Here is a 17,700-nt window from a genome sequence, read left to right on the forward strand (position 1 = left end):
TCGCTCCTTAATTACTTTGCGTTCACCTAACTGTTTTTGTAGTAAGAGTTATTTTTTTTTTTTTTAAAGGGTTTTTAAAAAATATTAAATTAACAAAAAAGAGAGAACACATTACTTAAGAAAGATTCACATCAAAGACACGATTATTTGTCAAATATTAAAAATCAACACTTTTGTATTTTACGTGAAAGAAAACGAATTCGATATCATATTATGTCTAAACTGTTAGACACTAAAACAATAAAGTTAAACATCTGGAATATCGAATCTCGACGTCAAAAAAAGGATAGAGTAAAGGGACACATACCATTAGAATGTATCTTACATTTAGGTAGTTTATTAGTTAGACCTAATCATAAGTTACTCAAATATCATATTTCATTAAGACTTAATATCTTAATAACAATCGCGATATGTACACAATACATGTTCTATGATTTCTAACGTAGATTTTTAAAGCTGTCCTTAATTTTTCGAGAAACAAAAAAGAAATGTAATCTAGTTATTTTTATAATAGATCTGTTATGTTTGATCTTTCATCTATAATAAATATCTCACTATCTTGCAGATGGATTTTCTAAACACTTTTAAGGAAACTATCAATTTAGATATATAGGAATTATCTATTTATTAAAAAATTAGCATACTAATTTATGTTAAATCATATAAAGGTTATATCTGTTATTATAAATAGGAGCTAATGTGGCGTAAAGTTTAGTGCCTAGCATTATAAAAAAAAATATACGTTATTCTCAAAGATGCCTCCTTTTTTTATTACCATTATAATAGTATGGGACGGACAAAATTAATGACCAAATTAGAACTATTTATCCTATCAAATATAAATAATATAGAGATGAAAATGAATAGATTTAAAAACTGACGAATACAGAGTACTATTGACCCGCGACCTACACAAATTTACCAAGCACTCAACACATATGGGCTTCAATTTTCGATCCTTTAAGATAATACGAGTGGGTTTTCTTTTTTTTTCTTTTTTTAGTTTAAATTTCAATTTAGAGCTCAATGGTAAGCAGCGTAAACAGTTGAACAGTAATACGCTTACTTACTGTTAAATTGGTTTTGGGGCCACAAAAAGCCAAACATAAAAAGACTTTTAATAAAAAAAATAACGACTTATTATAAATGCTAAAAAAAAAAAAATAAATAAAAAATTTTTGCTTTAGACAATATAATAATGAAGATATAAAACTTAGTTATTGTTAGTCAAGAGTAACATTAGCAGTAAAACGACATTAGTCATTCATTCAAGTATACACTAGTTGTCACTATCGAAAACCGAATTTTTAAATTGCCATCTAACAGGGGGGCACACCAATTCGGTAAATTTTAAGAGGCGGCCCGCAAAATTCACCCTAAAGAACCCTGGAGACCTTTTCCTCAACATCGGTTGATATACAATGTATCTTTCGTTATAACCGTTCTCAGCAACTAGACATTCACTTGCTTATTAAAAATATAGAAGCACGTTATTATAGAACTTGAATTTTGATTGCATGGAATCCTTTGGTGCTCTATGTTACTGGATTCAGTTAAACTGGTATCACCAATATACTTTTAATAAACAGATTTATAGAGAAATAGTAATACTAACCCAATTTAACATAAAGAAAACGCTTCACGAATTACCCTATTATATAAGGTCCGGTTTCTTTTCCTTGACCTCTGGAATGACCGAAATATACTGTCAGGTAACTTAATTTTAGTAATCTTCATCAAATGAACGTCCTATCACCGAAGATCTGTTATCAAGTTTTGCTTGTCAAGGTACTGTTATAACGACCGGACGTTGCCGGTTAATCTTCTGACCGTCCTTCGAAAGTTACATAAACACAGCGGGTCTTATCTCTGCACTCACATACCAAAAGTCAGTTCTAAACCGCTTGTGATGGTTGAACAAACAGACTAACAACATTAGTAACTCTTTCTGTAGTTTAAATTAGTCTTGGCTGAAGCAACAGGTGAAATCCCCACACCATTTGCAGTATCGAGGCTAACATAAATACATTTAACGTTTTATGAATTTGAGTCAATTGCAGAACTGGTTAGGCACTTTTAAACTACCCTTTAACCACAGTTGGACTGTGGAGTTGAGCCGCGTCAGATTTAGGTAATTAAGTTAACAGCTGACTATGTAATTAGGGACAAGTTCATAGACTTATTTCAAGTTTTAACATATTTTACAACATTAAGACTATAATTCTTTCAGAGCATGTTTATCACAGTACATTTTCAATACCTTGAACAACTTTCTAGTGTTAACAGACAATATCAAGTATTATAGGTTTTAATATACAACTGATATCTAAGGTGCCATATTTTATGATAATGTCAAATTCGAAACTGATTAAAACACATGTAAAGAAAAAAAGATAGAATCTTTTTTCATAGAGGACACAATTTCCAAAGTCATAATAAGACTTGTGTCAATTAGCAGTGCATCAATTAATTATTAAATCATATTAAATATTATAAAAAATAAAATTAATAGTATAATTAGAATAATATGTAAGTAGAAACAACCTCTATAGTTTGATTCTTTTTAATCTGAACCTCTATTGGCCACCAAACTGCTGTGGGACAGTCAATACGGCCCATCGTCTAAAATACGACTAGACCCAGTCTAGCTAAGGTCTTTTCTAAAATTTTTTAAAAATAGTCGAATTTGTGGATCTTTAAAACGAATGTTCGGAATACCCTAATCTGCTAAAAACGATCTAAATTAGTAAAGGTTTAATCACTCAATGCTAATAACAGAAAAATTCGGAATACTAAATTTGTTACCATATACCATAACCCAATTAATAAAGATTTTTTTTTCCAAATACTTATAAGCTACTTTAACTGCAGTATATTTAATAATTACTTTTTTATGAATCTGAAACTTAACGTTTATATAATTATAACTTAAAATATTTCTTAATTTTAGAGCGAAACTTATGGATAAAATAACCATAAGTACTCTAATATACTTACCCAATTATAACCTATGTAATCTAGAATCATCGTTATAAACATAGTTCTGCGTTTATTGATCATGATCTTGTAATAAGTCTGCTAACATAGCATAAAAAAATGTTTTATGTAAATTTATTTTAAATTCTTAACAATAAGCCTACACATTACACTGAGTGTTGAATAGATCTTTATTGATTAGTAGAAAAGTCATAAAATAGTCTACCGAAAGTATTATCGGTCATAGAATTAGGATTTTTGTCATTCCTTATAGACGCAATTTAATACTCATAATGAGTGGTTTAAACTCAATATAATCATTTGACTATCTAAGCTTCATAGACACAACTAAGCACCTGTTGTAATTTTATGTTTTGTAGTTCACAAAAAATGTACAGTTAAATACTTGACATTAGGAGTTTTAGGATATCTGTTATATTCTAGATCTACGTACACAAAATATCAAGATCGAATGCAAATATCTTTATATATAAATTAAGACCATTATTAACTTGTTAGAGATAATTTCTGATATTTATTTCAAAAAAATTAAGTAAATAGAGTATACGAATTTTTAAATACGTAGATTTTATGAAACTGATGTAAATTACATACATTATAAAGATTTGATAATCTTTAGCAGATCAAAAATTTATTAGTTATTATGTATATTTAGTATTAATCAGTCATCTTTTTATTATGTGATTTATATATAACAACAGGTCAGCGGATATATTCATACTACACACTTTTCTACTACACCAATGTATGCCAAGACCGAATACCCACCGAATATATATATAAAAAAAAACAATACCGGGTGTACCCAAAAGTTAGTTGATTATCCACTAGATTGTTGTGACTATCTAAGAAGGATACTCTAACGTCTGTAGTTGAGGATTAAATACAGGGACTCTATTATTAATGTATTAGTGATGAGATTGGAGACGGGATTTACATAAATCTTTATTATCAATACTAAGAAATATACAATATGAAATAATAATACAACAAGAATTACAATATTAACTATAATTAAAATTTAATTAAATCAGGCCTACAAATTAATTAAAGAAATTAATTATAATATGAGACAAAAAAATATCATTGTGTAAAATATTATTATATTTATTAAATCCTTAATTAATAAAATATCATGAGCTCTACATTTACAAAGTGTATATTAATAAATATAAAAACATCCATAAAGGAATGATAATAAAAAAATGAAAACGTTGTACAATAACTTTACGAGTTTCTAACTTTAATGTTATTATATTTCATATTTTTTCTATATAAAATTTACGTTTTGTTTCATATAGGTAAATGACGATTATAAAATTTTAAAATAAAGAGATAATAATAATGTGAATAAATCAACTATAGGGGTTGTTCGTTTAAATATTATTTTAACAGATATAGTTTTATAATTCAAAGATATGATACCTTTAAAATATAAATATTAATTTATTAAGTTGATACATTAAAATTGTTCTTAATTGTATAGAAGTATTTTTTTGTTAGTAGCAATTATTTAACTATATCTGTATTAAAATTTTATATTAATTACTTTCAAGGGAAAATGATTTTAGCCGGGACCAAAATTTACACCAATGTATAACCAAGAACACCGCAGCATTTCAACAAACAAAGACAAGAACAGTCTCCCGGTTCGCGTGAGTTGTCCTCATATATTCAGAGTAATTCCAAGACGTTAGTAATTCAATATTATGATAGTGATAACAATTCACTGTTATTTATTAAATAAAAATGACAAAGTGAAATAGTTAAATATGCTTTATAAATTTTGTATAAATGTGCTAGGTAATCCCTCTTAAATATTCATATATATTTCTGACAACCGTAATAATATGTCATTTTAAAACTTTTGAACTTCTTACTTTGATGTTAAAATACTTTAAAATAACATAAGGTTGTCTCATAGAATCCATTTGATACGATCATACCAAACGTTCTAACAGACATCAGTCTCCGATAACTTATCAAATAAAAGACAGACTATAAGTGCTACTGTATAGTAAAGTGAATCACAGTACTTCTACTACTACTAATGACCCACATAATCTCCTATCTTACTGGGCAAACACAGCATCGCAGGATCTTTGTACATAAACCAATCTGAACTAATAAGTAGAAAAATAATAAACCACCAAGCGTATATGTTTTTAGTATTTCAGGAAATTATTATCCAATACACGAAGGACATAAAGTTTATTTTTATGACCTTAGACTTATCTCAGAAACTGACGATATATGTCGATCGCTCCTCTTTCATCTAAAGACCGTGTTCAAGCCATCTCAGCCGGTCAATCGGGATCTATCGAGACCTTGTTATTGAACAAACTTTTTTTTGCATATTTCTTTTTGGAAAGTTGAAATAAAAATTTTAATTTCAATAAACTATTATAAGTTCTGAAGTACTAAGGATTATAATATTCGTTTAATCTCTTGAGAAAAACAAATACTAACCAACCACTACAGTAGATATACAAATATGATGAAAACTATAAATTAGAAAAGTACTCACGATGATATGATTGGAGAATTACAGTGGTCAATTAACCTCTTATTCAGAATTGTGTAAAAATTTTTCTACCTTATCAGTGGTTGAAACACTTCCGAATTTTTTCACAAATCCTATACAAAAAAATTTTACATAATACTGGTAACAAAAAAAATATTTAAGGACAATACCATATAAGAAACACGATTACAAGAACACAATGTGTGTCGGAATTTTACACGAGCCGTCACCCGGGTGCTTTAATAACGAATAACATAAGACATATTAGGTTTATTCATTCATTTCATGAGCACGTTTCCAATCTGAATTATAAAAACGCTAATATGGTATATTTATTTCATTAAAAGTTATAAAAACAAGAGACGTCTCAAGGAAATTTTTGCACTTTTTTTTAAGTAATTATCATAGCGACATTTAAGATATATTTAATAACTATAAAAAAATACATATAACAATTGTCTTTACAAATAATGAATAAAAGTGTAACTAATTCTGCATAAATTAGCCAACATGCGAGTATTCGGTACATAGATCCTTAAGGTTAATCTTTTTTTTTATTCAAAAAAAACCCATGTTAATACAACATAAACTATGTGCATATGTTTTCTTCATATTAAAGAGTATATTTAGTAAGAAATATAGCACGAAGATATATGAATAAACTATATACACATAAACCTGTAATCTAAAGGACTATCTAACCATCAACAAACTATTAAAAAAATTTAATTATACTAAAATTGATTAATAAGAAAGATGTAAGACTTTTAAACAGAATAATTTTTCCTGATATTGTATTATTGAAAAGTATACATAAATGATAATAATCATTTAACACAGGATACATATTCAATGTTGATATTTATTTTATATCTAAGTATTTATTTGAAAAAACATTTATTCTAAGAATTATTAAATTTAACAACCAAAGTGTCATTAACTTATTTAAAGAAATTATGGATAAAAATATCAAATAAAGTAATTAGTAAAGTGACATGTATTACAATACATAGACGGTCAGAGGCTTAATCACAATCCTGTGCAAACCCTTTACTAAATATACAGACACCCAGTACTGTAGATAACCAGAAACATGCCAAGAGGCGGTTAGATACTTTTCGACAAAAGGTATTAACACGAGTATTCCAACTACTACGTCCCAATTGAGAGTATCATACATTAACAGTATAACACAAGTTAGACTCGATCTTCCATTTAAAGTCAGTTTTGAGTTACTCAACATTTAAAAACATTAAAATTGCATACTCTGATTATAATAAATTGTCGGCATTAACGCAACACACACACGCATATATTCGAAGAGTATCAAAATGCAGTATTAAGCATTGTTTAAAGAATAATTGAATAAAGTACTTATTTCTATGTTGCTCTTTTTTCTTATTCATTTATAAGTTGGTTTATTTTAATATTAAAAATTATTTTTATTAAAATTACCAATTCTAATTGTTAATTTATTTTAAAAAGTAATTTAGTGTTTGTTTGTTTTTTTTATTCATGTTCATGTGTGACTTTTTTTTTGTTTTTTTTTAAAAAAAAAAAAAATTTATAGATATAAAAAATAATCTAGTGTATCACCTCTTCATTGAAATCTTATGAGAATATATGTGCCGAATGATTTTAAAAACCAAGTGATTTGCCAGTTTCAGTAACATAGAGAATCTTTGCTTTTGTTCTGTTGGCATAAGCTTTCATGAACATCCTTTGAACGAACAAAGCTGCCCTAAAATAGAGATAAATATATATATATATATATATATATATATACATATATATATATATATATATATATATATATATATATATATATATATATATATATATATATATATATATATATATATATATATATATATATATATATATATATATATATATATACATATACTATAGAAAGGAAAAAACAAGAAAACCAGAAAGAGTGAGTACAAATAATAGTTATTAAATTAACTGGATGAAATCCAAAGATTAAAATTCATAAAAGCTTAAAGATACTATATTTCACATACGAAAAAGCTCTAGTAGCTGCCCTCCGATACCTTTGACTCTTATTAAAAATATCATTAGATCGACTTATTACCATTCGACTAAGCACAGTCTGAAGTTTTTATGATCAAACCTCTATAAAAAACTTTATAGGTGCCCAGTTCATAACCTATAGCCAGCAAACAGACTACAGTATTAAAATTTAAAATTAGGAAAACCATCATTTTAATATACCGAGATTCACACCCACTAATATAAATTCATAAAATAGACAAGATAGCTCAGTAGAATATTAAGTGTAATTAATCAGTTTTATAGTCTTTATAGTAAATTTATTTTCATGATGTAAATGGGCTTGATATTCTTGGACAGGACGTCTTTTCTCATACCCTACCGATTACCTTATACCGTAATTTAGTACAATTTACAGTGACCTACATACCCCCACCCACGCGCGTAATTCGAGAGGTTAATAAAAAAGATAGACTATTTTGGTATGTTATATTTTCGTGACGTGATCCTCGAAGTTATAATAAAACTATGAACTTCTAGAAGTATGATAAGATTACACAGTCCCAAAAATAAGTATTCATCATCACGACACATAACAAAAATGAAAAAAAAATTATAAAAGATACTTATCTTTGATCAGGAGAGTAAACAATTTGTTTCATACTATATTTTATAGATACATTTATAACATTTACAGGTTAATTTTTAGTTGAGATTATAACAAAAAAATCTAAAAATAGTATGTCCGCATAAAACTGACCACACATTAGTTAATATATACGTTTTTTTTCGTTTTTTTTATTAGAAGTATTTAAAGTATTTTACATGTTTGATAACTTTTTTATTTTATTAATATTACTTAAATAAAGTTTGAAATCACTCGTTTAAAACACAATGATCGAAAAAAAAAAATAAAAAGGTAAACTACTGACCTTGCTATTTGCCTAAACCTCTTCAAGTAATTAAGGTCTATAATGTCTAATTGTCTTCTGAAGTTTAATCCAAAATTCTACTTCTAAAATTTCTGATCATTTAAAAAACGTTGGATTTGATCTATAACATATATATGAACTGAAGCTATAACTGTATAGGTTCGCATGAGGTTTTACAAGACACTAGAAGTGTACAAATAATTTATTCACACTTTGATATGAATCACATATGGCTGAGTTACTATATATAATACTGTGGATTATTGACAGCTGTAAAGTCTTGGTGATTCATTACAGTCAATAAATCAAATAGATTCATAATAACATTATGTAGATTTACTTATCGATTTTTTAAATTTTAGAAATCATATTATTAAACGATACCAACTTGTCATTAATAAAAACATTATGATATTGCCCTGGGGTAAATAAAAATTTACAGGGACTAGATGATAATATATATTGATGTACTCAATACGCAAAAATGGTGTACTATACATCAGTGGAAAACATTTCTTTTCGTAATTAAGACTACTTTTTCTGTCGTACAAAAAAAATATAATATTTGACATAAAACAACGTTCATCCATTCCTCAGCCAACGGGCATGAGCCCCCTCCCCTACCATTATGGATAAAATTTTCAAAATTTAAATTTTATCTGACTTGATGGATGGGCTGTATAGACTCCTCGGTATTTTGGGACGAGTTCTATAATTTTGAGGGGGGGGCGGGGAAGGATCTCCAAAAGTAAAAGTCTTTGATTATTGGGCTAATCTCAATGTGGAATAAACTTGCTTTATCGAAAAAAGTATATGTAAGTCTATACTGTATCAGATAATAGAAAAATAAAAATAAATACAAAAAGAATAAAGAAAACAATTATTAAGGAAACAAATAATAAGAAGAGTTAATTTTTATAATAAACAAAAGTCTTTTTTTATAATCAAATATATACGACTATCAAACCCCCGCATCACGGGTTGACTCCCTTCGGGGGGCCAACCAGGCCCGCCGTTTAACCACAGGGGTGACCAACGCTCCGACCCTGCATTTGATTAAAAACGAAATTGTCAGAATTAAAGACTAAAATTCATACAAGAAAAATCTTAAACCGACTCGCACTAGAGAATAACCCATTTAGAGAACCAAACTTATTAACCACCTAAGAAATACAGATCGGTCTTTCAGCACTTTTCCATCCTATCCAACTAGTTATTTATTACTATACGTTCTGAACAAAAACTCTTGTTAACGGGTATCTGAGGTTATTCTTTCAGTGTCTGTCTTTCTGTCCTTAGCGGTTTTATAGTATTATTAGATTATATTTTACACCAATATATAATATCTAGATATTAATAAAAGAAGAGAGATATTTTAAAAGCCTAATATCAAACCGTAGAGTAAGAGTCGTCATTAATTAAAGCGTCGATACCTCTGAGGCTTATCTGTTTATCAGCCTGCTCTCATACATTGACACAGATTTACAGTGACATACACATATTAGTTCAGAAGATTTTAACCGAACTGTGTATCCTGGGATGTGACGCGAGTACAGTTTTTAGTTGCTAAGAACAAACTGACTTTCAAAAACTCTATGCTAACATGAAAATATGTGAGCTGACATAAATTTTATTAAATATTTTTAAATTTTATCAAAAAGAACACACAGACACACACAATAAATGATAACTGGGCGATAAGACTAGGGATTTAACTAGGTTAGTAAACCCCCTTTATACGACTCGCATCCATAAATAAACAAAGAACCTGCAGTTCAAAGAGAAAATCACATCGACACTGGTTTCTAATTTATTTCTTAGTTCGAACACTTATAATTGTATGAGTAAATATCAGCTACCGGACCCATAATTCTACCTTACACGGCGCATTTTTTTTAGTCTCACCTTTAACCCATCCCCTCCTTAGCCTGAGAATTTAACGACAATGTGTACAAACGTACAGGTGCGTCTTAATATTTTTTTATAATTGATAAATAAAACTATTGTTTGAATGCAGAAGTGGTAAATGATGCATGGAGGTTGACCCAACCCAACCCAATCTATGGGACCTCAACCTAGTTCACTCTTCTAGCTCTTGAAATGTTAAATGAAAGCCGCTATCGCTAGATGATTGTCAGCGATTTTGATTTTTTCGCAATGTACGCAGAGTCCAGTTAAGATATGACACTGTAACAATTGATTGTTTCAAACAGAGAACTTAATCACAATTTCATACCTGTTAATACAAAATAACGTCGTCGAAACACGGTTCTACAAAACTTCCTGCAAAGGTATTATTTTTATGAGTCAGCACGCCACACACAAGTTTTACACGGATTATATAATCGTCCTGACAATGAGTATCAGGTCTACTTTAACACATTAAGTTAGGACTTGACTTAATGAAAAGATCTGATAGTTTTATGTCACAGGTGGGTCAGTATGTCAATCAGTTTGAAATTAAATATAATTTATCGTAAAACAACATTTGCCTTAATGATTTAACAGTTAATTAAGAAATCTTAATAAAATCTCTATTATATTTTAATAAAAAATACTTGGAAACAAATCAAACACGTTGCGAGAGCTAGAGGGTAGTATTGTGTATATTTTCAAGAGGAGTGTTATAATATTCAAAGAACAAAAGGCTTCAAAAATAAAATACAAACCCATAAAAACGTAAACCATTATTATTTTAATTGTATAATAAATTTATTTTTAAATTAAAAAAAGTCTTTATTTCAATTAAACAACTAATTTAGTATCGTGGTATTCTGTAAAAAAATACAGAGCTGAAGATTTTTGAAGATATGACTTTGAAACATCTGTGATTTTGTTTTATTATACAATTAATCTGTTTGTGTTATTTTCATTAAAATTCTTTAAATGTTATTTGTTGTTTCCCCCCTCCGTAAAAAATCAGGTAAATTTTCTCAGGCTCGTAGCCTTTGATGAGTAATAATAAAATTAATAAAATTAATACATTTATAATGATAATTATAAGTCCATTATATTTATAAACTTTTTTAAATCATTTTTCCATGTTTAAAATTTTATATTAATATTTCGCCTCATCGCTTGTTTTTTTTTTATTGTTTTTTTTTATTAATGAGATTTTATTAAGTATATTATTGGGTTATCCCATTATAACAAAAACAGCAATTTAAGTTGAAATTTAAAAACAAAATTTAAAACAACCAACAAGCCAACACCACTCCTTTTACTTAGACTATAGCGATTTTATTAAAGCACTAAAAAAAAACATGCTCTTAACGAGCATGTTATTGACTATGGGTATAACCACCTACTATAATTGTTAATTTATGTTAATTTTAAGTTATCATGTTTAGTATTAATTTAATTTTAAAAAACTTGTTTTTTTTTTAAATTTAAGTTATGATCTTTATTTAAATAGTTATTGTACATCAGGCGCCCCGACCGATACCATCAAATTCAACACACCAACCATCAACTCCTAACCTATTATCCCGAGTAACCCCCTCCCCCCCCCCCACCCGAAAAAAATTATTACTTCAAATGTGTCTATACTTTCCCATCACCTCTCCAAACTTTAATCACTTTGCAAAGTTAATAAAGTGCGTCCCGTCAACTGGGACCGGGGGTGTATTAAGTCATCGTAAAAGACATATTTATTAAATTTTCGACTATGCTGAACAAACTTTATCTCTCGCAATGTTAATTTTGTGTTTTTTATAATAATTTAATAGTATGCGTAGGCCGAGTTGCAATCCATTTTTTTTGTTATACTTAAGATGTATATATTAATTTTAATGTCATGTAAAAGGAGACATCATAATATATTTTCGGAAAAATTGTTAAAAACAATTACCCCTGGGAAAAAAAACAAAAAAAAAACAAACACACACCTACCACCGCACCCGGTATAGTTAATATTGCAAAAAATGGACAATTCCACATTTTAGTATAGATAAGCTTAAAAACTGGATCGTATGTTTATCTTAAAATCTTAATATGGTGTTAATTACCTTAAGGTTCTCCAATATTTAGAGTGTATGTCATACTTGTTTTTAAAACAATACCCATGGTATCTGGCACATGACGTTTGATGTGCAGCATTAATATTTAAGAAATTTATATATATTAAATATGAAATAATAAATGATTATTTTTATGTCTATCTCTGTACAAAAATTACTTTTTTTATATTGTATGTTAACTTTGAGACGGATCGCTACTTCATGTAATGTATATGAAACTAACTTATTTATATAAAACGACGCATTTATAACTAACACACCTAAAAGTCATTATAACTCAAAGTTCACAATTTCATTCAACACATTTACTAAACAATGCTACACAATATATTTTAGTATAAATATTGTGGTATTATCGTACACAAAAACACCACACTCACAAATGAGTGGTTGATCTCCAACACCCCGTTCTCATATTGTTCGTTATGATGAGTGCCAGTACCACAAAACTGTCTACATCTAAAAAACGTTCCATTGTTAATGGGTAACAACCGTAAAAAAACCTACCAACCCTAGAACTTCAATCCAACTATTTAGTAGATATAACACATATATAGATGATAGTAACTATTTGTTCCATATTACAAAACAACAAAGATAAAAACAAGATGACGTAGTGAATCCCCACGGGGTCAGCTATAGCTTACTTTATAGTTCATACAATTCAGTTTTGCTAGTTTATAATTAAACTGTCCTCCAGTTTTAGACACTCGTGCCAGATACAACTTGGTAAGTTTTAACTCCCAAAACAATCTGAAAACTATTTATCTGGAAAAACATCAAACAAATCTTCCTCCGTTTTGGGGAGCATACATACTTCAGAACCATTCTTGACCACTGTAATCAGGATAGCTTTGAATTTTCTAATCTTGGTTCGCAAACTTATCTTTGTATTCTTCCAAACTTATTTAAACTGTGAAAACACACCCTGGGCCGTGTCTATTCTTTACCGTATCTTCACTGCACTCACCGTTTTTACTAATAATTAAATAAAAAAAACAAGTTTTTTAAACTGAAAGTAAGGAGCGACATTAAAACTTAAAACGAACAGAAATTATTCCGTACATGAAAGGGGCTGTCCCCTCCTCAACGCCTCGCTCTTTATTCCGTATATGAAAGGGGCTGTCCCCTCCTCAACGCCTCGCTCTTTACGCTAAAGTTTGACTGTCTCACAATTTTTTTTAAAACAATAAAAAACTTTAGCGTAAAGAGCGAGGCGTTGAAGGGGACAGCCCCTTTCATATACGGAATAAGAGCGAGCGTTGAGAGGGGACAGCCCCTTCATGTACGGAATAATTTCTGTTCGTTTTAAGTTTTAATGTCGCTCCTTACTTTCAGTTTAAAAAACTTGTTTTTTTATTTAATTTCTGATCGTTTTTTAGTTAATGCAGCTTTTATTTGCATAAAAATTTTACTTTTCTTTTGCTAAATGAATGTCTTTACAAATTAACTTATGTAACTAACTTCTATATTCGTATATTTTTCTTCTGGCAAAAATTCAAAGTTGCAGATTTTTGCAGATATGAGCTTGAAACCTATGTAATAGGGTTTTCTGATACGCTGAATCTGACGTTGTGATTTTCATTAAAATTCTTCCACTTGTAGGGGATGTTTCCCCCTCTTTAAAAAATCGAGTAAATTTCCTCAGGCTTGTTGCCTTTGATGAGTAATACTAAACTTAATAAAATTGATATATTTAGAATCAGCATTATAAACACATTCTTTTGATACATTTATTGACATCAAAATTCCGTTTTTAAAAGTTTCGATTACTATTGAGCCGTATCGCTTGTTTTTTTATTGTTTTTTTTTATTACGTATATGTTATTACGTATATGAGGGGGTTCTGCCCTTAGTCAATACCAAGCTCTTTACGTTAAAAGTTAAAAAAAAATTTTATTCACAAACCCCTGAATCACAAAGGCCGTTTAATTAGAATAGATAGCTCTTTTGAAAGCACTAAAAAAAACTGTAGCTTAAAGAGCGAGGTATTGACTTGGAGGAGAACCCCCTCACATACGTTATAATTTCTGTTCGTTTTAAGTTCTAATATTCCTTCTTACATTTCAGTTGAAAAAACTTGGTTTTTTTTATTTAATTTCTGATCGTTTTTAAATAATGCTTGGAAATCCGGCGCCCCCTTCATAGAAATGTCCCTTACCCCAAAGAAACATCCTCCACGGAAATATTCTCCAGAGTAACTCCCTCCTCTAGCCCCCCTCCAGAAAAAATCCTTCCTGAAAATGGTTGTATACTTCCCAATAACCAATAAATAATGCTGGCAAGTCCGGCGCCCCCTTCATGGCTATTTCCCTTCCCCAATTAAAACTTCATTAACGAAAAGATCCTCAAACCTAACCCACTACCAACCCTTCCTTCCAATAGAATAATAAAAACCTACTGAAAAATTCTGTATACTTCCGAATAACAAATAGTATATGTTAACATTGTGTAAAGTTCATATCTTTTAGCCCTCCCTCTGGGTACTTCGGGGGATTAAGTCATCCCAAAAGACATATTTATCATATTTTCGACCATGCTGAACAAAATGGCTATCTCAAAATTTTGATCGGGTGACTTTGGGAAAAAAATGAGCGTGGGAGGGGGCCTAGTTGCCCTCCATTTTTTTTGGTAAATTAAAAAGTGAAATGTAACTTTTAATTTTCATTCGAATGAGTCCTCCTACGATATTCTAGGACAACTAAGTCGATACGATCACTCCTGGGGAAAAAAAAAAACAAAAAAAACAAACAAACAAATAAACACACACCCGTAGTCTTTCTTTTGGCAAAAAATAGAAAAATTCACATTTTCGTAGATAGGAGCTTGAAACCTCTACAGTAGGGTTCTCTGATACGCTGAATATGATGGTGTGATTTTCATTGAGGGTCTATAACTTTTAGGGGGTCTTTCCCCCTTTTTTTGAAAATCAGCCAAATTTTCTCAGGCCCGTAGCTTTTGATGCGTAACTCTAAACTTGATGAAAGTTATATATTTGAAATCAGCATTGAAATCTGATTCTTTTGATATATCTATTGGCATCAAAAACCCGTTTTCTAGAGTTTCGGTTACCATTGAGCCGGGTCGCTCCTTACTTACAGTTCGTTACCACGAACTGTTTGATTCTGCGTAGGTAAGTGAAGCTGTCCACTTGATTGATATTTTCGTTACCGATAGTCACTATTTCATCTTCACTTATTCCTAGCCTTAGTGACTTAGTCTTATTAGCATCTAGGATGTTTAAGTTATCAGTATGATTTATTTCCAGCCCTGCTTAACTCCTGGTTGACTACAAAACCAACTACTAAACTTATGTCAGACCTTAACCATAGCAGTGTACTCCTCGAACATAGCACTAATTATTTAATATACTTGTCTGGTGTACCATGCAAGGACAAGACCTTCGCTAAAGCTCTTCTATCAGCTGAATCAAACGCTTGATCATAATCTATAAAACTGAGCACTAAAGGTGGTTCACAACTCAGGTTCACAACTCAGGTGGTTCACTTCTCAATTATTAACCTAAGAGTGAAAATTTGGTAGACACATCCTCTATTCTTTCTAAAACCCACTGTATATACAATTAGGCAGTAAGTTTACCGCAGATGATTTCTGGCTCTTCATTCTCGGTGCGAACAAAAGGCTCCTCCCACTTATTCATGCATTAGCGGGTTAGTGTGTATGCGTCAATCAATGAGAAGTGGTTCAAAACTATATTATTTGTAATTGCGAAAGCAGAAAAAAACTTGGTGAGTCAGCCGAGTGGTTTGCAACTGTCCCATCTCACAGGTATGACTTGATTTATATACAAATTATGACTTAATCTATTATTTATATACAGTGGACTTAACTGATTGGCCTATTTATGATTTCTAAAAAAGGGGGTGGGGGGGTTGATGAAATTTGTGAAAATAAAGAAATTTTTCTCTTCTAATAATTGGTGGAACAGATGTGATGGTTTCAGGGGTGAATCCAGGATTTTGTTAGGGGGAGGGGGGCCCAAAATAGGGTGATCCGATAAAGTTACGTTAGGAGCAAGTTTAATTAATGCAAACTTTCGTTAATTAGATAAATTACACTACTTGAGACTAAGTTAGGGGAGTGCCCCCCCTCTGGATCCGCCACTGGATGGTTTATCATTTTTTTTTTACGTCGTGATAATTATTTTCTCAGATTGTAGTTCCTGTGAAACTTAAAAAGGCTAATTATCTGTTTTGGCTGAGAGCTGAGATAAGACTAGTTTCGTTTTCAATCAATGTTTTCGTATGAAATGGGCAGACCTTTCCTGAACTTTAAAGAATAAACACCTCTGTTTGAAAATCTTTGCACTTTGTGAATTTAGATAGCGATAAAGGTTCCTGATCGAGACCAATTTTAGGACTTGGGTTCTATTTATTGGTGGCTGTGGTAAAAGTTGCCACAATAGCCCTATCCAAGAAAATACCAAACGTCTGTTAAGAAGTGTTTTTCGTAAAATTCTTAGGGAGTTTTCAGAAAATTGAAGGAGATCACACATTTTAGTGGCAGATCCAATATTTTAAAGAATAAAAATTTTTATTCTGTAATAATAATTTCTGGTCGTTTTGAGTTTGACTTATTGTAGGCTTCTATTTCTACTGGTCTATTAAGTTTAATATGGCCTTTACTTTTCTTTAAAAAAACTTTCTTTTTCGTAAAATTTTCGTAATATATATATATATATATATATATATATATATATATATATATATATATATATATATATATATATATATATATATATATATATATATATATATATATATATATATATATATATATATATATATATATATATATATATATATATATATATGTATATACATAAATGTATATATATATATATATATATATATATATATATATATATATATATATATATATATATATATATATATATATATATAAATATATATATATATATATATATATATATATATATATATATATATATATATATATATATATATATATATATATATATATATATATATATATATATATATATATATATATATATATATATATATATATATATATATATATATATATATATATATATATATATATATATATATATATATATATATATATATATATATATATATATATATATATATCGGCGCGTACAAACAGCCCCTCTCATTTGATCTGCCATTAGCGGTCCAATTACCCTGGAACACTTATTTTG

The 17,700-nt window shown here is 29.3% G+C and overlaps 1 pseudogene; it reads left to right on the plus strand.

Moving 5' to 3' along the window:
- Positions 1-17,700, plus strand: part of LOC148955924 (AMP deaminase 2 pseudogene) — a 34,045-nt pseudogene that overhangs the window by 8,070 nt on the left and 8,275 nt on the right.

This window comes from Artemia sp. Qi Xiang Cuo, chromosome 1, assembly GCF_049724085.1.
Source record: "Artemia sp. Qi Xiang Cuo chromosome 1, ASM4972408v1, whole genome shotgun sequence".
NCBI classification, from domain to species: Eukaryota; Metazoa; Arthropoda; class Branchiopoda; order Anostraca; family Artemiidae; genus Artemia; species Artemia sp. Qi Xiang Cuo.